The following is a 24,213-nucleotide window of genomic DNA, read 5'->3' as shown; positions in this document are numbered from 1 at the left end:
TTCTCCAATTTGGGGTTATTTATCAATTCAATCTTCAGAGAAATTAATTCTCCACAGACTTGGAAGCCCATCTAAGTTCATTTTCATTTTCTTTTGAGAGATTAATTGTACAAGCTGACTTGGTATGACATCCCATTTTGGACAGACATCTATCCTGAGTGTCTCCAATGATTTCAGGCTTTCTAAACCTTCTATACTCTGCAATTTGGGGCACTTCATCAATTCAAATTCTTTTAGAGAAGTCAGTTCGTGGAGATTTGGAAGTCCATCTAATTCTGAACAATTATCTATCTTCAACATCTCCAGTGATCTTAGACATTTTAAATCATTTATTTTCTCTAATTTATAACACCCGGTCAATTCAAACCTCTTTAGGGAAATTAATTCTGCAAGGCTTGGAAGCCCATCTAATACTAGACAGTGGTGTATCTTCAAAATCTCCAGTGACCTTAGTCTTTCTAAACTTTCTATCTTCTCCAATTTGTTGCAGCCTCTTAATTCAAACTTCTTTAGAGAAGTTGATTCTGCAAGACTTGGAAGTGTGTTCAATTCTGTACAGTCATGTATTACGAGTGTCTCCAATGACCTCAGGCTTTCTAGACTTTCTATCTTCTCCAATTTGTTGCAGCATCTCAAATCAAACTCTTTTAAAGAAGTTAATTCTGCAAGACTTGGAAGTGTGTTCAATTCTGTACAGTCATTTATTATGAGTGTCTCCAATGACCTCAGGCTTCCTAAACTTTCTATCTTCTCCAATTTGAAGCAGTTTTTCAATTCAAATATCTTAAGAAAAGTTGCCTCTGAAAGACTTGGAAGGATATTCAATTTTGTACAGTCATATATTTTGAGTATCTCCAATGACCTAAGACTTTCTAAACTTTCTATCTTCTCCAATCGATATGCTCCCCCAATAAACAACTCTTTTAACTGGAAAGGAACCTGCAACCAATTTTGGATACAAATTAGCATACTTAAATTTAAAAAAATCTCAGTTCTAATGCAAAAATTTAAAAGTATTTCGGTTTGTAATGCAAAGGTTAAGAATATTTCAGTTTGTAATGTAAGATACTTACATCCGCATCACGTTCCCACAAACCACCTAATCTTTGAGGATTAATAAGTTCTAAAACTCTTAAATTTTTCAATGAAAACGATGATGGAAATCTTTCGTGCTCAAATCTGTCACAGCGAAGGAAGAGCAGTTCCCTTGATATTTTGCTAAACTCATTAATAAGATATCCTTCGTCAAAAAGAATCTTCAGTCCAAGCGAGCCGGGTTTGAGGATACGCTCTCCTTGGTTTGTGTTTAATATGATCTTTCCTTCCCGCAGGTAACAATTGTCACCAAACGCGTCTGCCATTCCTCGGACTCGAATTGTTACCTTCAAGTCAAAATTTAAAATGAGAAATATGTCATGGAGGAACTGATTCCCATGCCAGAATTAATAAAGCAATGAAAGAAAGAACCGACTTCACCTGTTGAGGCTGAATCTTGATAATCTGGTGTTCAGACCAAAGTCGATAGGGAGACTGTCGATTAGCAATCTCCCTTCCCAGATCTTTCAAATGATCATGCATTCTGATATCATTATCCTCACCCAATTCCACAAGACATTTACTCACGAGCCTTTGCAAACCGTGCAGACCATTCCACCCTGATCCGTCCCATACTGCAATGGCCGTACTGCTACTTACCCCAGTGAAGAGACATGCTACATCCAAAAACATCTCTTTCTCCTCATCATCAAGAGCATCGTAGCTTATTCTGAGTCTCGATTTGATGTCGTCTGGCATTATTCTGGACACTTCGTGTAGCAGAGAGTGCCAATAAGCCTCGCTAAACTTCCCATAGAGCTGACTGCCTAAGACCTTGAGTGACAAAGGCAGACCACAGCAAACGTCTATGAACTTCTGAGCAAGTTCCTCGAATCTCCACAATGGAGAGGGTTGTCGGAATGCATGCCAACAAAAAAGCTGATGTGCATGGGCGGGATTGAGTGTTGGGATTTTATATACAGCTGAGATATCCCACTCTTTAAGCACATGAAACTCTCGTGTGGTAATAATAATGAGACTTCCCTGGCCAAGGGTATCCCTTGCTGGCAGCAGAGCATCCAGTTGGTCTGTGTGATCTACGTCATCTAAAACGATAAGCACAGAAATAGACCTCAAACGGTGTCATAGAATCCACTTGCCTTGTTCTACATCTTTAATATCATTGCTTTCAAGGTCAAGGTCCTTGAGAAGCTCCTTTTGTTTCTCATGCAAACGGTCTTTCCTTGCAGCTTCACGAACATCAAAAACAAAACTTGACATCTTCATAGTGGAGCGTTTTTCATTATAGATTTGCCTCGCAAGGGTGGTTTTTCCTACACCACCCATACCACAGATCCCCACAATTTGTATTGGTCCAGCCGCGGTAGATTGAAGTGCAATTTTGTTATGAAAGTCTTGTTGCAGTTCATCCAAACCCATGGGATGCTTGGCAACATCTAATCTCACCTCATTCAGCTGTTTCAATACACGATTCACCACATTCATCACCGCCTTCTCCTCATCACTGTACAATCAACATTTGGAACAAAGAGAAGATTTTAAAAAGATGAGTATTTTGTGAGCTGAATCAAGCAATTCTTTAATTGAGTTTATAAAGTAAAATTTAAAAGACTATAGCCCCTCATAGAGCTGTATGATTTGGGATGTGCTCTTAGAAACATAACAAGGTTAAATTTAATATATACTATACAAAATACATCTATTTTATTTTAATTTAAGATTATATTTATATTATATTAAACTTATTTTATTTTATTATATTAGTTTTTAAATATTTTTATATATAAATTTTGAAATTAGTTTTTAAAAAATAATTATTTTTTCAATAAATATTTTTCTTATTTGATTTTAAGAAATATATTGAATATTAAATATGCATATGCTTATGTATAAATGTATTTTATTTTTAAAAATATAATAAATATTATATATTTATATGTATATGTATAAATTTTAAATCTCAATTAGTTAATTTATAAATGATTTTCTAGTTTAAAACATGAATATGCTTTAGTGTATGAGGATCATTTATGTGGTGTATAGTAGGAGTTGTATAAACATTTCTTGTATTTTATATCTTGTCAATAATGATTTGTGCATATTTTTATAACATGTTTTGTTCTAAATGAGGAGATACCTAAGTACAAACAAGAAATATTATTGTATTAAAAGTTAAAATAGATCACACATATTTTTAGGAAATCCAACCACATCCAAAGAATGTCACATGGTCTCCACTTATTGTTCAATCGTAGTAGTAGTGCAATAAGTTTAGGCAAGATAATTCATCAAAATCATTTGTAGCTCTTATTAGTATTATATAAAATGTAAGAAGAGAAGAAGCACCATTACAAATTGAAACATAATATTTGAAATGGTTCATAAGATAAGTTGAGGCTTTGCTATAACTTGAGGTGGACATAAAATGTAAACAAATAAAATTGGGTTGAAACCAAAAATGTTAGATTGATCAAAAAATATTAAATTGTAATCATTAAACAATCTAAAGAAGCAAACAAATTGTCTAGTAAAAAAAGAAAATATGATTAAAAATAAAATTGGGTTGCTTAAAAGTGATTCAATTTTTCAATAGCTTAAAAGTGATTCAAAATTTTAATAGCTTAAAAGTGATCTAAAATTTTAATTGTGTAAAAGTGCATATCCATGTCGAAGAGTTGGTCAAAGAGTACACTACTAGGGCAGTAGATGGGTGTGAGGAAGTTACAACCAAGGTAAGGGAAGAGAATAAAGCTAGAATTATTGGGCCGGGCTTAACCGGCACACTCGAAGCATGGACTATTTCTATGGTTAGGCCCACCCTTAACCTATGATTTGACATATTTCATTCAAAGCTTTCCCTTATGTGGGTTTTTGGCTTCCACTGTTTGTATTGCCCTGACATCCATTTTCTCACTTCTGTTTGCTGTTAACATTTGAATTTAAACACTTCTCGCTTAGATGTTTGAAAGTGTTAGATGACATAAAATGACACATACTCTCTCATATATCTCGTTGTTTCATGGAAGGTGTTCAAAGATTTTCATCCCTATTTCAAGGATTTTCTTTCTTTAAATGAATTATTTTCACCAACAAAAGACACGAGAAGGCTGAAATGCAATTGATAAAATGATCATGTTTTGGTACAAGGTATAGGCAGCCATCAGAGCATAACAAAAGGGCTTATAGTGTCAATTTTATTGTTTCAAATCCTTTGGTAGACATATCTGCAAAATGTGCAAGCATAGGCTGGGTAGATGAACTATACTAGATGCTTCAAAGAATATGCTACCGTAGAATGCTATGTTTGTAGGATATGTACAAAATGCATTTGTTGAAAAATATTCAGAACATTCAATGAAATGTGATTGCTAGTTGTATGCAAAATGTATAAGCTTCGACAACACACATGAACTGTTTGACTGAATAGATTGAGGAAATTTGATAGATTGTCATTCCTCAAAGTTTGGTTTTTTTCATTTATATTTATTTTGAATAGAAGTGGAGAAATGTTATATTTTCCTTTTCCCCGTTTGCAAAATTTAGAAGCAACTGCCCTGGTAGACATATTTGGAAAATAAGGAACCATAAGTAAGGCATTTGATGTGTTTAAGTGAATGCCTCAAATAAATATGTTCTCAAAGGAATGCCATGATTATGCTTTGCCCTAGTACTAGAAGAATTAAAAATGATTATATAATCATTTTATCATCAAGAAATAATTTAGAAGTTCATATGAATTAATTATAACAGAACATAAAAATGATACATAGTTTGTTTATGGCTCATTAAACATATATTAATAGGTAATAAATAAAAATTGGGCATGGAAGATATCAATAGATTTCAAAATTACATTCTTCAAAATATTAAATATTTAAGGGAAAAAATATCACTTAAGGGAGGGAGAAAATGACATTAATTTAGAGTTCTAATCATATTTTTTCAAACAAACATTTGTGGAAAATCTACATTTATAAAATTGTAAAGAAAAATAGATTGAATGGAATATGATTATAATGACCAAATATGTTTCTCAATTGAAACATGATTAATAAAATATAATTAGATTTTTATTTCATATAGATAATTTATTGTGACAAAAATATACATGTCAATATCTCATAAAAGAATTGAAAGTAATTTAGTACACATTTAATCAAGAAATCATAAAATTTAATTGATTTAAACTCAAGCTATTTAATTCTATTATCATAACTTCTACTTCAAATTATTCAATATTAATTTCTTTCTAATATTTTTAGACTTAAGAACATTGAATTAATTTTACTTGCTTAATCTGAAACAACTTTTAAAAATACGTGTCGCTTAATCTTAGCAAGTTGAGAAAGAATTATGCAACATTAAGCATTTTCTTTCCTATTGATGAATGTGGCAAGTAATTCATAAGGTTCCACATCGAATTCTTAGTACTTGGCAACCCAAACTAAACCTTAAAGCATTGCATTCTCTATTTGATTGGCATTTTTTGAGATATTGCTACCAAAACCAAATTAAAAAATGTTTAACTAGAAAATAATGTAATATATCAATACTTTTAGGATCATAGATAAGATTCATTTTACAACCAAATGAATTTTGTTGTGATACATTTTATATCAATTTTCTAAAAATTATAAAGCACATTTTCTTAACATTTTATTACAATAAGTGACATATCATTTTTTCCCACTAATTACCTCGACATATATGTATGATTAGGTCAAATTTAGGTGTATTGATTTCCCTCTTCCTCTCTTAAAAACTAAAAAATAGGCTCATGAGTTAGTTGGACGAGCCTACCTCTATTTTAGTTTTGATTATAACAACAATAATAATAAGATAAATAAATTTCATTATTTTTTCACATCATGATATCTCTCCATTTAAAGTTTTCATCAAAATGACAAGTCTTACAATGTCCCATGTCACAACAACATTGATACCTTCATAGCTAATAATATTTATTTTATATAATTGGTGTAATTCTCTCTTCAAATTGTTCAATTAAGCACAAAACTATTCTATCTATAGTAGTTATTTTAATCTATAAGGATGCGTTTCTTCTAAAAGATTCAATATACTATTTTATATTTTAATTACATGCATGTGATAATTGTATTTCATTAATCTATATTTATTTGTAACGTGGTGTAGAACAGCTCATATATCTAAGCAAAATTTCAATATCATTCCTCAAATCAACTTGTGGATACTAGCAAGAAAAATTTGAATAAAAAATCAATCGATCTTTACTGATATTGCTTTAATATTTCATAATAAAATTAAAAAGTAGAATTAATAGTTGGAATTATTTTTGTATACTCTTACTTATTGCATATATTGTCCTATTTTTTCTTTGTTGAATAGACCGCAAGATCAGTGACATGAACACTACATTTTTAAGCAATCTACAAAAATGACTTTATCCATCTGCATGAACATATTTAGTCATAATACATTTGACAAAATAAATTCTTGATCGTACTTGAATACATCATTTAATCTTTACAAACAATAATGTGAATTAAAATTGTGCTCGATTACCTTTTGGCTTAAGTGTCCATAATGATGCCTCTTGACCTTTAGTGTCCCAAAGGATGGCTTTTGCTCACAAGATGTGTGAGAGGATCAAATTTTATGGATTAATGATGTCATGCTTTTGGCCTTTGACTTTGGTCTAGAGAATCATATCGTATCATAACTTGCACACCTCTTGTTTAGAATTTATATTGAATTTATGTGGGACATTTAAATTTAGTTTTGTTAGTTTATATTTAATATTATATAAATTGACATCTCTTATGTTGAAGTTACGAGTGTACTAAAAGTGGAAGGAAGGAATATGTCACAATGCACTGTTACCACCTACCACGTCCTTAAATTCATATTGTTTATGTATTAGTTTAAATTGTTCTATTGAAGAGATTAATTATTAATTTATTAATAAATAAAATATTCTAAATACAAATAAATGTACCTACACTTGCATGGCACAAAAAAACATAATAATTAGGTCCTTTGTGAGGACCATATCCTTTACAATGAAAATTTATCATCTACTTATACTATGCACACAAATGGGATGTGAAATCATCCTCATGTGCACATCAGTATCTACTGCAAAACATATAAGTTGATAGATGAGACACATATGATGGTTGGGCTTACTAGAGCTAGGTGATGTAGTTAATGATGAGAAAGGTGGCACAACTAAAGATGAGGTGGGTTGTGTAGGTGTTAGATCATCCCATGGTCCAAGAAGCTGAACACTAATTGTGTGTCATGTTGATGATGATATCAATCAATGACTTAGTTGCTCCTAGGATTACGATTAGTTGCGGCTAGGATTACGATTCTTTTTTATAACTCCCACTTTGTTATCATCAATGTTTATGGTCCTATCTCCACTATGGCTAAGAGGTTGGTTTGGGAAGCCTTGTTGGATTTCATCAAGTCCACTCATGATCAGATCATATTGGGTGGAGATTTCAATGCAATTCTTGACCTATTTGAAAAAAATGGTGGCATTAGAAAGATCATTCAAGTTATCAGTGATTTCGAGGACTTTGTGGGGTCCTTAGGGTTATGTGATTGCCCAACTAACAATGGTGTATTCACATGGACTAACCGACGCAAAGAATTTTCAGCCATTTTCGAAAGATTAGACAAATTTAAAATTTCCCCTGAATAGTTCTCTTGTCATGCAACAATAAATGTTCATATCCTCTTTGTATGCATCTTTGATCACTCCCTTATGGAGCTCGACATAGCTACTGTAAATCTCTCCCATCGCCCTCCCTTCAAATTCCACAATATGTGGTGGAGGGATACAAATTTGATTTCTTTGTTAGAACTATGGTGAAAGGAAGCTAAGATCAACAGTTCCATTAGTTTTAGACTATCAATAAAATTGCAGCATATTAAGCAAAGACTCAAGGAATGGAACCAAAGCACCTTTTGAAATATATTTCAAAAAAATTATGCATTGAAGAGGAATTGAAAGATCTTAATGAGGTACTCATTCAGAGGAGTGTGTTTAATGAAGATTTCTATAGGGAAAACAATCTGAAGGAGGAACTAGTTGAGGTTTTGCTTAGGGAAGAGATATATTGGCGAGATAAGGCTAGAGAACTGTGACTTAAAGAAGGTGATGCCAATACCAAATTCTTTTAGGGCCCATTTGTTTCACGGAATTAACAAAACTGGGTTTTGATTCAAACCCTGGTTTTGTCGAAACCAAGGTATGAATTTTGAAATCTGATTTTGAAAAAATAATTTGGCTTGTTTGCTTAACTTGGAAGATGAGTAGGAAGATACATCTTTCGTGTTTGCTTTGTAAGATTAGAATTGAAATTTTAAAAAAAATCATTTTTTGATTTTTTAAATTTTTTTATTTTTTAAAATTATATTTATTAAATTTTAAACTACTCCTATGATAACTTTATAAATAATGTTGAACTGGGAATCCGACCGAGTCAATTGAAGAGAGCTTTCTGTAATTGCAAAGTCCAATGTCCCTCTAACCTACATCATAATGTTTTTTTCCATGAGCTATAAGCAGGATTAAAACATCTTATAACAACTTACGTACTAAAACTTGTGTAATTAATTTAAACTTGGATTATCTCAGGTTTAGTTGGAAGAAATCCACAGAGCTATAGATTCCGGTGGAAAAATTATCTTCATCTTGATAGCAAGCATGAAGCCATTTCTCCTAAGGAGGAAGATCTTATCATTTGCCTTCACCGGCTTGCTGAAAATAGGTGAACAAACTTCTTCCAATAATATCTCAGTAAATACCATATTCTTAATTTCCTTTACTTGTAGAACCCATTTATGATTGATGTTTTATTATTAAAGAAGAATGAGATTTATACAGTTTAATCCAGACAACTTATATTTAAATTTTTAGACTCTTACATTTAAGTTCAATTAATTGCTGCAACTACCTCAGGTGGTCACTTATAGATGGGAGAGTAACAGGAAGAATAAATAACCAGATAAAGAATTTTTGGCACACTAAAATGCAAAGGATCCCAACCCAGAAATGTTCAATCTAAAATAAGAAACATGACCACAACCAAGAGAAAATGAGCAGCAAAAAGCAACGAACATGGATCAAAATGCTTCGGTCGCCTTCATTTGCCTTCATAGAAATGGTGAAAATCGCAGCTGCAGAACGGTATATTGAGATTTTTTTAGGTTACAAAATGAAGCGAACATCAAAAATCATTTGTTTCAATTCTATCATAATCCTCAAAATAGCAAACCTCAGATCCACTTCCCAATTCTTGGTACTTCGATGGAAGACTGGAAGCCTTGTTTTGGGTCAACATTAGAAGACTGGTATTCTAATTTGTTTTAACAATTTCGACCCAAACGCCCATTTTGTCAAAACCAGATTTCGCCAAACCCAATTCTAGTCCAATTCCGCCAAACAAATGGGCCCTTATTCTTCTGTGCAATCCAGACAATCATCTAACAAAATTGAGGGTATCCAAGTAGAGAATGGGAGCTGGATTTCAGGTCAAGAAAATATTGGTCTAGTAGCAGTTGAGCATTTTACTAACCTTCTCGGCAACCAAGCTCCTCTTATGCACAAGGATGATATTTTGAACTCGACCCCCCAAGTGGTTAATGATGAGGACAACTAGATGCTATGTAACAAGATATCTTTTGAGGAACTGAGGACAACTCTTTGTCAAATGCATCTAGATAAAGCTCCTAGTCCAGACGGCTTCCCTCTATGCTTTTTTCAGAACTACTAGCATTTCTTTGGAAAGGACTTATGGCAACTTGTGGACGACTTCAGAAAGTCCAAATGATTTGTTAAAGATATTAATAACACTATCATTGCTTTGATTCCCAAAAATCATGAATGCAAATTCTTCAATGACTTTAGGCAAATTTCTTTATGCAACATCTTGTACAAACTGATTTCTAAGGTTCCTGCTAACAGGCTAAAAAAGATTCTAGGCAGGATCATTCCTAAGGAGCAAAATGTCTTTGTGCCAGGTAGAGATATCATAGATAACATCATTGCCACAACTGAAATCACTCACTCCCTCAAATCTAAGCACCACTTTGGTATGATCATAAAATTGGATGTTTCCAAGGCATATGATAAAATCTCCTAGGAATTATTAGATGGAGTTTTGCAGAGCATGGGATTTTGTGAATAATGGAGGGACCTCATTTCATTTTGTGTTTCTTCTACCCATTTCTCCGTCTCTCTAAATGATGGCCTTCATGGTTTTTTCCAGGCCACAAATGGAATTAGGCAAGGATATCCCATCTCTTCCTTTATTTTTGTAATCATGGCTGAAGCACTAGGATATGCCATCGAAAACCAAGTTCGGTTTTTAATTGGAAAGGTATCCAGGTTTGCAATGGTTTTGATCCCATTACCCACTCTCAGTTCACAGATGATACTTCTCTATACATAGAATCCAACATAAGGGAGACCCTTTGCATCTGTAATACATGAATAAAACATGAACAACAATCAGGCCAGGTGATGAATATGAAAAAATCAAGAATCTTCTTTTTTAATACTGGCAAGAATCTTCAAAAGCGGATTGATGCCATACTTGTCTTCTCCATGCACTCCATAGAAGCTAAGTTCTTAGGAGTTCAAGTTTTTAACGATATAAATTCTACTAAGCATTGGACATATGTTATTGAGAAGATGAATTCAAAGGTTGTGTCTTGGCACAACAAATGACCTACTCTTCCTAGACGCATCACTATGACCAAAGTGGCCTATATTTCTTTCTTGGAACTCACATCTAATGATGAGAAGGAGATTGTAGGGATTCTTTAGAAATTTTGATGGCAAGGATCTAAAGGTCTAAGGAAAATTCATCTACTGAATTGGGATATCATATGTACGGATAAGCTGGTTGGAGGTGTTAGCATCATAAATTTGAGACAACAAAACTTGGCTCTCAGAGCCAAGTTGTTATGGAAGATGTATCAAATTTAGACAAGCTATAGTGTCAATTATTGTAGACAAAATATCTTGGTTGTAATGATCCCTCTTATATCCTTACTTGCCCCAATCTACTTGGGCAGATCAACCATTTGGCATTTCATAAATAGCTGCAAGCATATCATTTGCGAACACTTGTCATGGATATAGGCAATGGTCAAACCAATGACTTTTGGCGAGATTCTTGGGTGGATGTGTGTGCCTAGTGGAGCTGTTCTAATTGGAAGATTTGATCACTCATATTTTCGAGAAGTTTGGTTGCAAGGTCAAGCACTATGCTGTGTGTATTGAAACTGATATGGGCCATGTATGGCAGTGGATGGACATGTCACTTCTCCCCTTACCTCCAACTGTGTGTTTTGTTATTCAAACAGAGCTTTCCAATGTCCTTGCTCGTTCAATCCATCTCCAGACACAATCATTTGGTGTGGTGCCAAGAGTGGAGAATATTCTCCTTGTCTAAGATATCATCTAGAACACCCTTGCTAAAAAATAAATTTGTCTTTACACTCGCCATTGGAACAAGTTTGTAGGCATTTATATCGTTGGTCCTCCATCACAGATGCCTAACTACTGATAGAATTCATAAGATTTGTTTTTTGGGCCCCTCCAAGTGTCCTTTATGTTTAGCTCTTGAAGAATCTAATGACCATCTATTCCTCACTTGCCTTATTTCATCAAAATGTTGGGATTGGCTTTAGTGTAAATTTCGCTGGTGTAGTCCCAGGCAAGATGGGATTTCATTGCTAGCTTGCCCACCAACATAAACAAAATGTGGTCCTCAATTTGGATCACATCCCCCTCTTTGGTTGTATGGCACATTCGGAAGGAGAGAAACTAACAGATTTTTAATGACAAGTTTCTTAACACCGATTAGCTTATCCATGGTATTCACAGAGCCATAATTGAAACAACTAATAATAGATCTTTGGTATCTTGCAAGACAATTTTCTCTAGTTGGGATAGGGATATTCTACTAAGATGGTCTAGTCTTAATTGCTCTTTCAAATCCAACAACAAGTGCAAGGCTGATAGATTCCATCCATGTTTGGAATTTGAACTTTGACGGGACTGCAAAAGGCAACCCCGGTACAGGCAAAGCTGGATGAATTATTCATGGCTCTACTTATAGTAATTTTGTGTGGGGAGCTTCTAGAAAACTTTGGCATTGTACCAACAATGAGGCCCAATATGAGCCTTGTGCGCTATGAATCAAGTTGTGCCTTAGTTTGGGAATTGACAATGTTGAGATTGAAGGTGATTTGTTTCTCTACATCAAAGCAACATCAGGTGGTCAAAGCTTTAATTGGAGCTTGAGAAGTAAACTTGATCTCATCAAGGAATTGCTTTCTTAGCTTGAAAATCTCTCACTGATCCATATTTATCGCCAGCCAATAGAGCCATTGATTGCATGGCCAGTGTTAATTTTGATCAAGAGGATGATCTTGTCATTTGTGCGGATATGAGGAAATAGATGGGTCTTTCTCATATTGTTGAGATTGAGGCATCTCCATGAGAACTAGGATACATAGATTGTATTATTTTCTGTTATGTAGTAGTTGTTATCTCAACCTTTGATCTATGTAAGGGAGATAGCCCTTGTTTGGTAGCACTTACCTATTTAAAAACAATTTAAAATAAAAATAAAAAATATCTTCAATTATCTACTTAATCAAAATATAAAAGCTTATTAGGAAAATACAAACCAAATTGACACTATTGTGTGTTGATAATTTTAGATATCATTTAAAGATGTCTAAAGACTAGTTCAAACTACACATATAAACCATCTTTATTGTCATTGTTAGCAAATGAAATTTGAACCATGCATTTAGTAAGACTTATTGTCATACAATCTACTAAATATAAAACATTATTATTATTATTTTCTAAATAAATCTAAAAACTTGGTTTTATTTTCCATTTAAATAAGTGGCTATTTAGGGGTAAAGCACCAGTTATCATGCATGTTCCAAGTATTGTTGACTTCTTGCTCATCAAACCCCTCAATCACTAATTATAAAGAAACTTAAAAGAAGTGATATTCAAAAATCTATTAATAAATATATCATCTACCAACTACTCTAGCTTGTACGTTGAAAAGTTATAATTTTTGAGTGTCTAAGAGGACATTTATATAAATAAAAGTTGGCAATGTTTGAACAACTAATGAGACATTTGTACGAAAGTTATAGAAATTTTAAGATTGTTGTAGTGCATGGTTAATGGGGTATATGTAAGTACTCACTAAGCAACACTTTGAAATTATCATTCTTCGACCCTTATGCACAAAATAGATCTCACTATTTGTAGGATTTGTAGGCACATGAGATTAGCAATTTCAGCTCCATATTTGCTTATCAATACATTATGGTATGGAGTGTTGAACTACAACTTTTATCAATAATGAGAACGTTTATACTCGAACAATATAAGAAATTTGTTTTAACAAACAAAACTAAACAAAACAAGAAACCTATTGATCAAAATTTTATGTAAGAACATAATTTTTTTTTAAAATTATAAATTGTATAAAATTTTAGTATCTTATTTTAAAAATGTACACCTTGTTATTAAAATAGTTCATTTACTCAATTAAATTTAAGATTATACTAACATGTTAACATGGGAAAAAAAGGAACTTATGATGGACAATGGATGAAGACTCCTATTTTGCCAATGATTACTAGTTGTTGGAAAATTAATCAATTATACCAAGTGCTTCCAAACAATTGAAAGAATCAACACTTTCTAGGTTATTCTTCTAATCTCCAACAATTTGCATTCAATGAACTAAAAAGAAAATATAAAGCATAGACTTGATAAACAAAAGGAGAAAGATTGTTTTGTACTTACCTTTGATTGCTGATTTTCTCGCCGTTGTAAAAGGAAGCATTTTTGAGTGCCGACTTCCAGCTCTTAAGCATTTCTAAGCTGAATCTGCAGAGGTGGAACATAACATGTCACAGGGGAACAATAATAGTTGAGAATATTTGACAATAATTTTTTATTTTGATTGATTAATAATCACGGCCAAACGAATACCTAGTACATAATAGTTAGGAACGGTATTTGAGGTGTACCTCTTCTTCGTTTCATGCTCCTTGAAGGCATCTGCGTAATTTTCAATCGCCCATCTCACAGTAAGCGGCTCAACATGGTAGAAAATGGGGATAAATTTGATGTTGGGTAGTTGCAGTATAAAAGCCAGTTCAGCCAAACACCAAGGGGACCGTGCATAATTCTCAGAGAAAATAGCTATGTGAAGTGAAGCACTAACCATTGCTTCTTGTTAAAATTTAAGGTATAAATCTCCAAGTCTAAGCTCATCTTGGTCTAAAAACACCCTCAGCCCCGTAGCAACTAACTTCTTGTAGATACTCTTGGCAATGGTACGTTTGGTATCTCCGCCATGATGATTTATAAAGATATCATAGGGTGGGTGTTCCATTCCAGAGGAGGATTCAGTAGAAGTAGAAGCAGCAGATGGGGTATTTACGAGGCCATCAAAGGCACTGGTTGAAGCAGCAGGGGCAGGCAAGACAATTCTCAAGCCCTCAGAAAAACTTATTCTGGGAAATACTTGATGGCCGTATGCAGCATTGGAAAGGAGGACAATTTTCAGGCCATCGGAAGGGTTTACTTTCACAGAAGAATTTCTAGAGGGATTAGTAGTGGCTGCCATTATTATCAGACACAAAAAAGAATGCTGATAAAAGCGATCTTTTGAGACTCGTAATGCAGACGTGGTCGCAAAATAAGAGCCTAATCTAATGTTCAGCAGTATGAGGAGTTATATAGGAAAAATAAAGAAGAAACAAGGAAGGTATGATGTGCGTAGCAGAGAAATATATGCAGAAAAAAAGGGAGGAAAGTCGCTAGAAAAAATGGGAGGAAAGTAGCGAGAAAAAGAGAGGAAAGTAGTGAGAAAAAGTAGTGGATTCTTTTTGGGGGGAAAAGTACAGGAAAGCCTAGGATTTGCACGTCGGCGAGTGCCCCGAATTCACCCTGTGCTGCCCGTCTGTTCTGACAACCCAGTCCTTCTTTTCTGCATGATTCCGTCCAATCACTCTATCTCTCTATCTAGTGAATTCGGTACAGCACTGTATTAAGATATGATCGCTTTAGCAAATATTTAATATGACCATTAGTTCGTTAATAATTTAAAATAAAATAACAAAATGTTCTTCTGATGTCAAATTATTGTATATTCACATTTTAATTATAAAATCTACTCTATATATAGATTACGAGATATTATTACTTTTGTCCATAAAATAAATATAATGAGAAAATAAACTTAATTTTTTTAAATTTTCAGATGTCTTTAATCTTAAATCTATTACAAAATTTAAATATATTGTTGGAAGGACATTTTATGATTTTCGATTGACTTATATTGAATAAGTGAAAAATTAAAAGTATTTTTAATATTAAGTCAAAGAGTTTTTAATTTATATTTATGATATCTTTTTTTTAAAGTATGAAGCAAATGAAATGAGTTAAATTTTGTAAATATATCTTATTAATTTAAGAGAAATATATTTAAACATTTTATAGTTATATTTATAATACTAAGTAATAAGGTTTCTGATTTGATTTTCTATGAAACAAATGAAATGATTTGATTTTAAAAAATATATATCTTTTTAATTTTTTAAGAGAAAATATAAGTTTATATTTAATATTTTATTCTTATTAAAAATATAAATCATATTAGAAGAATGCTATCTCTTAGTATTCATAATACATATTTACATATTTTTACACATTTTTACACTAATGTTTATAATAGATTTTTACTATGTTATATATTAATTTTTTTAAAATTTCTTATCAAACATAACTTATTAACATTATTATTATTCATTTGTTTAAAAAATAGAACAATATAATTAGAACTTTTACTTTTCTACTATTATTGAGTAAAAGTCAATTCAAAATCATAAAATACTCTACAAAAGTGTGTTTTTTGGATTGATTATTTTCATAAAATTACTGAAATAAATATTAAAATAAATCTAATAATATTTCTTAATTTATAAACCAGATTGTATACAATTTAAATTTTAAAAAAAATTAATATATAACATAGTAAAAATCTATTATAAATATTAGTGTAAAAATGTGCAAAAATATGTAAATATGTATTATGAATACCAAGAGATAGCATTCTTCTAATATAGTTTATATTTTTAATAAGAATAAAATATTAAATATAAACTTATATTTTCTCTTAAAAAATAAAAAAGATACATATTTTTTAAAATCAAATCATTTCATTTGTTTCATAGAAACTCAAATCAGAAACATTATTACTTAGTATTATAAATATAAATATAAAATGTTTAAATATATTTACTTTTAGTATTATAAATATAAATACAAAATGTTTAAATATATTTCTCTTAAATTAATAAGATATATTTACAAAATTTAACTCATTTCGTTTGCTTCATACTTTAAAAAAAGGACATCATAAATATAAATTAAAAACTCTTTGACTTAATATTAAAAATACTTTTAATTTTTCACTTATTCAATATAAGTCAATCGAAAATCATAAAATAGTAATAATATCTCATAATCTATAAAGTAGATTTTATAATTAAAATGTAAATATACAATAATTTGACATCAGAAGAATATTTTGTTATTTTATTTTAAATTATTAACTAACTAATGGTCATATTAAATATTTGCTAAAGCGATCATATCTTAATACAGTGCTGTACTGAATTCACTAGGTAGAGAGATAGAGTGATTGGATTGAATCATGCTGAAAAGAAGGACTGAGTTGTCAGAACAGACGGGCAACATAGGGCGAATTGGTGGCACTCGCCGAGGTGCAAATCCTCAACTATTTAGCTAGTGCCCAATGTTGATAGGGGTTAGCGTGTAGACTAGTTCAAAAGTCATATTTAAAGTTGGGGAGGAATCTTATCTCAGTGATATTGTCATCATGATTGAAATGTGTAATAAAATAATTAACATTCAATGTTTTTGAAATTAAAAGCAATCAAAACCAAGGGGGTCGACCCTTACATCCAAAATGTTGCTAACCATCACATCACCAGCCAGAACTAACGAAGAACATTACTGGAATGAAAGCAAACTAAGAAGTAATTTAAACACAGTATTTCTATCCAAACATCTAACCAACAAACTACTATAAACAACTAATCTATAGTAGAAGCCCATAAAGATAGCAATACTACTTAAAGTTCACAAAAGAACTATTGGTGCAGTCAGGTCAATTGAGGTCTAAGTAATAGTTGAAAACTAGTAAACCGAGTAGCAACATAATAACATAAAATAACAAGAATCCAATGATCCTTTAAAACTATATAATTATTTGTCAATTTTCTCCTTTCCCTTCCTTGCCAAAAGAACCCAGGCCCAATCATCAATAAGAAACTTGAAGAGAAACTTATGATCTTCCATGTCCATCCCTGTGTCTTCCTTCTCCTGTGCCAGTAATTGGTGAGTGGTGGTAGCAACATTAGTGACCTTGAGGGTGAATTTAGAGAAGGTAGAGAATCCTTCCTCTAAAACATTAACCCTTTGATTCGGTTGGGCAATCTCCTCCATTTGCTTCTCGACCTTCACTTTGTTTTCAATTCCCACCTTTTTGGCTTCCTCTTTGGCTTTTTCCACTTGTTTATCATCCTACAAGACATTTGGGTAAGTATAAACCTTGGCTTTATCCTTGACCAGGGAGGAAATGGTAATGGGGTAGGTATCAACTTTGTTACTATCTTCACAGAAGGTAATGGGTGGTAGAGTGAAGCTGGCAGAAACATGGGTAGTCTTTGTAGTGATGGCATTACCAGCTGACACTTGAGTGTTCCCTACAGACATTTGGGCATCATCAATAGATTTGTCAGCAGAATTCTCACTCTTTTCTACTTCCTCTTTCCCTTTTTCGCTCTTGGAGTCGGAGTTATTCTCCTCCTCCCTCTCCCTTTCATTATTCTCAGAGCTCTCCTCCTCCACCTCTTCAACCCTAAATTTGTTAGATTTTTGTTTATGCCTTGCTTGGGATTTGGCAAGTCTACCAGACCTTCTCTTACCCTTTTTGCATCCCTCCTCCTCTAAGGCCTCCTCTTCCACCTCCACCAATTTTTCAACTTTAATCTTTTTACTAGCTTTATGCTCAACAACCACTTTAGCTTTCTTCTTTTTCTTATTTTCACGGCTAGGGGAAGGCCGCGGGGTATGAATTTTGGTACTAGTACTGGTACTCGGGGGGGAGCTCTGGCGGTGACACTGGTTGTCAACCACTACCACCCTAGGGGGGCAGAGGGCAAGGTGGAATTGGTATAGGCAAAAAATCAGGCCTTGGTGAATAATGGTGAAGTTATGCCCCTTGTTCCTCTTCTCCCTAACATCACTAACCATATCCTCCAGAGAATATAGCAAAAGAAATGGGATAGAGATAAAATCCCTATTTCTAAAATGATTTAATATGGGAAAGTGGTAATAGTAGTAAACGAAAAACCTGCCCTCCAATGTGATATATTTCATGAGCACTAGGCAGACATCGTCCCACGGAGTTGGTAGCCTATCCCTCTTAAATCCTCCTCTATAGTGCATTGGCTCCTCACCCTCTACGAAGAAACTATTCATATTGGCTTCATTTGTCATTTTAGTGACCTTTCTCCATTTTCTTCCTTTCATAGATAGCCCAGTGGCCATGGCTATTAACATTCAATGTTGATAGGGGTTAAAGAAAAGGATTTTGTGAGAGGCTATTCATAGTCATATGCCATTTGAATGCGCTATGGAGTTTCTTCTATGATTAACTCACTTTTAAGGCTCATTTGTTTTGCGGAAACCTATTTTGTCACAATCAGATTTTGAATTTTGAAATCTAATTTTGAAAAAGATTTGTCTTGTTTAGTTAACTTGAAAGATGAGTAGAAAGATACATCTTCCACATTTGGTTCATAAAATTAGAATTAGAATTTTAAAAGAAATCATTTATTTTTAAATTTTTAAATTTTCATTTATTAAATTTATATACATATATTTTAAAATTTCTATTTTATTTTATTAGTAATAAGTTATTTATTTATTTTTAAAATTATATATGTTGTATTCTAATTATATGAAAGATAATTATACCTATTTCATTTGTTCTACATTTGAATGAATTTATAAGGGTTGATTTTATTTAAGTTTTTATTGTTTTCTTTTTGGATTCATAATTTTTTATTGTTTAATAGTTTGTTAAAAATTGTCTTTCACTTTTGTTTTTATATCAAAGATTTCAATAGATTATTCTAATTGATAAAATTGATTTGTTAATTTATCTTTAATATTACATGTGCATTTTATTGTAAAGATGATGTACATTCATGCATTATAAGGTTATGTATTTAATTGAATATTCTTCATGAATATTTGTCATTATTATTCCTTCTATTATGATGCTTTGAACTCATCAAGTAATGAGATTTATTAGTCAATAGATTGTGTGAGCTTTGAAATGAAAATAAATTTTATGTCAAGAAACAACTCTATTTGATTGCCCTCAAGCATTGAAATGATTTATTCTTTTCAATTGTTTTTTCTTCTTCATCTGAATGCTCATAGTACATCTTAATACATCTTGCAGCTTTAAATCACTTGGAATACACTCATCAATGTAAAAGAAATAGCATACATGCTATTGGATTTGATTTTAAAATATCATACTAATAATGTGAAACTAGTGGCATCTTTGATATGATTTTACTCTAAAAATATAGAAGTCAAATTCTATAATTTTTTGTCTTCTAATTATCTCTTTAGTAATGCAGAGCATTTGAGTTTGTAAGCATGCTTTCTTTTAAAATTTTGCAAATTGGTCCTATGCAGAAATTGTTTCAATTTCTTGTGGGTTTTGTTACTAATGATTCCTTTATAAAGTTTGATCTATGAAGAAGAAGTGTTCTATGACTGTGTTGTGTTGAACTTGAACTTGAATCTTAAAGTTCAAAGTTCAAAGTTTGAAATGCAGATTCATTGGTTTGGGAGTTCAAGTTCGAAGGTTCATAGTTTGAAGGCTCAACATCTACAATTCAAGGATGCAGATTCAGAATTCAATAGTTCAGAAAGATGAAAGGAGTTCAGATTCAGAATTTGGATTCATTAGAGGCACACCATTAAAAGTTCAATGTTTGAAGTATAAAGTCGAGTTCGAAGGTTTAGATGCATGATTCAAAATTGCAAGTCTGTAAGTACAAATTCAAATTTAGTGATTCGGAGTTCAAGGATTGAAATACAGAACCAGAGTTCTAAATTCAGGATTCAATATGTAAATCATCTTCAAAATGCAATTTCACATACGTGGATTCAAAGATTCAAAAGTCTCATAATGGTGCCATGTGTTGACAAATGGTCCTTAGTAGTTTGGTGATTTAATTTCAGAGCACTAGATTGTCAGTTCGAGTATACAAACATCGTGTCAAGTTCAAAAGTTTAGATGTTATTGATTCAATTGTGTAAGGCATAGAGGGTAGTAATGAACTATTTAAGCAAAGGCTCAATGTTATGCAATTCCAAAGCTGATTTAGTAAAACATGGAATCAAGGAAGCTATGATAGCAATCCATATAAATGATTATTCTTACAATCCCAAGTCAGCATGATATTATGATGACTAATGTCCGAATATGTACGTGTTTGTCCACGAAAAGGGAAAAGGAAGCCAATCCCAGCTGATCATTAAATTCAATGACATCCAGCGAATCTCAAGTATGCCCGAGGAAGAAACTGAGAAATGGTCCTCAAATTGCCTAACAAAATGTTAGCATTATCGACCCTCCCTGTGCAAGATCAAATGATTATCTAAATGTGAATTGCATGCCCGACTATATATATACTCTTTTCAAGGCACGTAGAGGCAATAGCTTGTCCACATGGCTCAGGTTGAATGTAATGTGTCAGGATGGATACGTCCGAATTAATTTATCCTTATTCACAGCATCGAGACTATAATATATATCCAAATTTGTATACATGAGCACAAAGTTTTAACTTCAAGATCATCAGCCTCCTTGGCGTTTCACTGTGACCGATGCTATGGATATTGTGTGTGAATTATTTGACAAAATGTTATCTTGGCATGAATGTGAAACGTCGTGACACAGTTCAGAGTTATCCACCTCCCTTTTCATAATGGGCCAATATGATTCAAAGAGGAAAGCACGGCTATAGCACATATGAGTTCTCTCTTGTATTGAAGATGACCACACCTGAGACCCCAAGCGGTGCATTGAAGGTATTTTAAGGATATATCAAAATATGCATGTCTTGAAGGTGTTGTAATTGGCAAGAAACCCGCAAGGATATGCAACCCATAACCAAGATCATAAGGGCAATGTGTTCAGTCGAAGACCTTCATTTGGGCAATGCAAGACATGAAGAGTCCTGTCTTATATAGATGGTCTCAATCACCCATAATGTGAAATATAATGAAGCCTTAGTGTGTGATGTTTAAGCTGTTCGCTGATATCAAGCCTTAAGTCAATGCTAAAAGGTGGAAAATAACATGTGTAGTGGTCTGCGTGAAGCCGCCAAGCCTAGGAGGGAACCTTGAATTATATGTGAAATGCAAGCATGGATTGGGTTCCATGCCTTGTTCTTTTGTCGAGTGATTAGAAGAAGATAAATGTGAATTGTTTTTATCAATCTCTATTGATAAAAGAAACGGTTCAGACTAGAGGGGGTGCTCTCATATATCTTGTACCCACCATGAAGATAGAGCACCCCAACGTCTTGATTCTCATTCTTTATTATATGAATCATGATTTTTCTATCATTTTTTCTATATATTTAACACGTATTCCTAGTATTGAGCACGATGACTCCAACTAGAGTCATTTCTTAAATCTAGCCATTGTTCCTACTACGTTTGATATTAGTATTGGTACCTAAGAAGACTTGGTAATGGAGAAATTGTATTGATTCCAAAGCCATCAACAAGATAATTAAGGTATAGATGTCCTTGACCTAGAATGAATGATGTAATGGATTATTTGAGTGGAGTGGAATAATTTATAATATTTATTTTAAAAGTGGTTGTCATCAAATCATAATTAGAGAAGATGATTAATGAAACACTACATTTAAGACTAATGTGGGTTTGTATAAATGATTGGTTATGACTTTTGGTTTAAATAATGTACCTATTGCTTTCACGAGATTGATGAATGAAGAATTGAAGGAATTATTGGGTAAATTTATGATTGTGTACCTAGATGATATTTTATTTTTAGTAAGAGTAAGGAAGAATAGTTGTTGCATCTAAGACAAGTATTGTAGAGATTGAAAGAAGAAAAGTTGTTGAGTAATATCAAGAAATGTTATATCATGAAGGAAGAGATATTATATCTTGGATTTGTGTTTTCAAATGAAGGTTTGAAGATGGACCCTGAATATGTTAAAGAAATTTTAGAATGGCCTACACTATAGAGTGTTAGGGAAGTTAGATCATTTCATGGATTGGATGGTTTTCGCAAAAGTTTTATTATGAATTTCAATTTGGTTTGTAACCCTATGAAAAATACTATGAGAGATGATCAAAATGATTTTATATGGACACATGGAGCAAACAAGAGTTTTGGGTTTTTGAGGGAAAAAAAAAAATGAATAACCAAGTTACTGGCCTTATTGGATTTCAACAATGTATCTCAAGTGGATTATGATGTAAGTGGGAATGCAATTGCAGTTTTATTAACTCAATGTGGTATACCTACTTGTTTTTATAATGAAAATTCGAATGATGCCAATAGGAAATATTTAATTTATGATCAAGAATTTTATGTCATAGTTTAAGGATTGAATAAGTGAAGTCACTACTTTTTGCCTAAGGAGTTTGTGTCATGTACTGATAAAGCATTAAAATATTTGAGTAGTCAAGGAAAGTTAGATTAGATAGAGATATGTGAGATGATTTGAGTTATTGTAGAGTTATAATTTTGTATTGAAGCATAGGAGTACATAATCAAATACAATAGTTGATATGTTGAGTAGAAGAAGTAATTTGCTGACAAAAATATAAATAGAGTGCTTGGATTTGACAAATTAAAGACCTTATAACGAGATGGATCCTAACTTTACACTAGCATGGAAATATTTTAATTTTTTTTATCGGTAAATAGTTGTAGCCTTGATTTAGTTTATTAATATATAAAAAAAAATTAGAATACAAGAATTCCACCATTCTAATGGGCACTGGTAGGAAAGAATGGGGAAAGAAGACCTTCAGTCTTGCTTGGGACTGTAGTCCTATATTATACATTTATAAAAGGGGCATACCCCAGTTTCAATAAATCATATATCGTGTCAAAATTGTTACATCAATAGAGCTTTAAATATCTCTATAAATCAATATGAATTTATAGCGGCTAAGGACCTGCTTATAAGACATCATAAAAAACAGCAAGGTTGTTAAGGGTTAGTAAAAAAATTTAGTGGATTAATAATATCATTAAGTAGAATCTGGAGGGAGCAAACTCCATAAAATTAAAGTGGATTAATAGTATCATTAAATGGAATCCGGAGGGAGCAAACTCCATAAAATAGCAAATACTTGAAATATTTTGGGGTACTTGTAAATTGTGACAATAAATTGAGTAATCATGAAACGAAACGTGGGCAAAAAACAAAACTAAATTCGTATCTCTTCAACATTGTTTTAAGTGATTGAACAATAATCTATGTTGAATTCACATCTTAGAAAAGAAAAAATGAGAGAACCATTAAAGCAAACAACAGGAACCCCAAATAGATGACAGTAATGAATTCCACATCCAAATACTGAGATTTGAAAACCAGGTAGAGAGGCTGAAATATAGGAAAATACTATCTTCATTTATACTGGTTTGAATATGTGCATTTCAAAAACATTTATATGCCACATTCGATTTGAGATGAGGACGTCTTGTAAAATGTGTCCTTTCAACTAGCTATTCGATAAATATGTTGATACATTCAACTAACTACAGTATGTAAATACCCATACCTATTGTGAGTACTAGAGCCTAATGTAGTTGGGTCTTATTTACTATCAAAATGACCCAAATACTACATTTGTCAATTTGTTTTCTTAAAAACCATGATTATCTCTGAGGCCTCCTGCAGATTTGTGGCATTTGAGCCTGGAGGAAACTCATAAGT

The 24,213-nt window shown here is 32.5% G+C and overlaps 1 pseudogene across 1 annotated transcript; it reads right to left on the bottom strand.

The window, feature by feature from the left end:
• Positions 1–8: 8 nt before the first annotated feature.
• Positions 9–14,840, bottom strand: LOC149540731 (TMV resistance protein N-like; annotated as a pseudogene). Its single transcript, XR_016356535.1, has 5 exons — positions 14,131–14,840; positions 13,904–13,987; positions 1,477–2,560; positions 1,074–1,382; positions 9–939 (listed from the first exon to the last, which is right to left on the bottom strand). The product of XR_016356535.1 is annotated as a TMV resistance protein N-like (transcript).
• Positions 14,841–24,213: the final 9,373 nt, after the last annotated feature.

The sequence above is a fragment of the Cupressus sempervirens genome, chromosome 9 (genome assembly GCF_028749045.1).
Source record: "Cupressus sempervirens isolate cs-2001-9-10 chromosome 9, ASM2874904v1, whole genome shotgun sequence".
In the NCBI taxonomy this organism is placed as follows: Eukaryota; Viridiplantae; Streptophyta; class Pinopsida; order Cupressales; family Cupressaceae; genus Cupressus; species Cupressus sempervirens.
The sequence above is the reverse complement of the archived record's forward strand: the minus strand, read 5'-3'. Positions and strand labels throughout refer to the sequence as shown.